Source organism: Octopus bimaculoides, chromosome 23, assembly GCF_001194135.2.
Source record: "Octopus bimaculoides isolate UCB-OBI-ISO-001 chromosome 23, ASM119413v2, whole genome shotgun sequence".
Taxonomy (NCBI): domain Eukaryota; kingdom Metazoa; phylum Mollusca; class Cephalopoda; order Octopoda; family Octopodidae; genus Octopus; species Octopus bimaculoides.
The window spans coordinates 34248010-34249135 of NC_069003.1; the positions used below are offsets into that span (position 1 = coordinate 34248010).

The following is a 1126-nucleotide window of genomic DNA, read 5'->3' on the forward strand; positions in this document are numbered from 1 at the left end:
TATATATATATATATATATATCTGTGTGTGTGTGTGTGTGTGTGTGTGTGTGTATATATATATATATACACACATACATACAAATACACGTGTGTCCGTGTATGTAATGCATGTATGTAAATTATGTAAATGGATCTCCGTCAGTTTCAACGATGAGTACTCCAGTTATTCAATCAGCTAAATTGCCTACTCATTGAATTTTAGTGAAAGTGGCTGGGTATCTCACCCTTTGTGCATTGTATGACAAGGCTTCCACACAGTTTCCATCGAACCAAATTCATTTATGAATATCTGAGTTGACTCCAGGTAAATGTAGAAGACGCTAGCCTAAGACGGGCAGGCTGCGGGGATCGAAAACGGGACCTCGTAATTGCGATACAAACTTCTTAACCACTCGGTCCAGCCTGCATCCAACACACAAACATCTTATCAGGCAATCTTCGGTATTGAAAGACAACATCATTCGCCTATGCCACTTCCTTCCCCTCATGACATAAATAAAGAGGCTAGGCTGGAAAAATGGGTGAATGACACTCCGGAGACCAATACCGAAGGATGACCATCTATCCGCCTAAGCTCTCTCGGTTGTTTGTTTACGAGCGTTGCTTCCTTGACACTTATAACGAAACAATGCAAACGGGGTCGGTTCCACAGACTAAAACGCTTCAAGGTGGTGCCCCAGCATGACAGTCACAGTCCAAGGACAGAAAAAAGTAAAAATAATAAATAAATAAAATAAAAGATACATGCACACACATATATACGTTCTTCGTTCAAATTCCGCCGAGGTCGATTTTGCCTTACATCCTTTTGGGAACGATAAATTAACTACCAGTGAAACACTGGAGTCGATGCAATCGACATAACCCCTCCTCCAAAAATTTCAGGCCTTGTGCCTATAGCAGAAAGGATCATTATTATCATTATTATTATTATTATTATTATTATTATTATTATAGGGGTTCTTAAATCTAGACGCAAAACAGCCAGGCAACAACTTTGCGTTTGTTTCGATTATTTTTTTCTTCTCTATTATTAAACAAAATGTAATCAGTACAAACGAAGGACATTTGCTATGGAGTGTAATACGTGTTAACTAACTGCACCAACAACCCTGGCTATATAT

At 38.8% G+C, this 1126-nt stretch overlaps 1 protein-coding gene across 1 annotated transcript in view; it reads right to left on the reverse strand.

The window, feature by feature from the left end:
- Positions 1–1126, reverse strand: part of LOC106871210 (putative uncharacterized protein DDB_G0277255) — a 24073-nt gene that overhangs the window by 19929 nt on the left and 3018 nt on the right. The gene's annotated exons all lie outside the window — the stretch shown is intronic.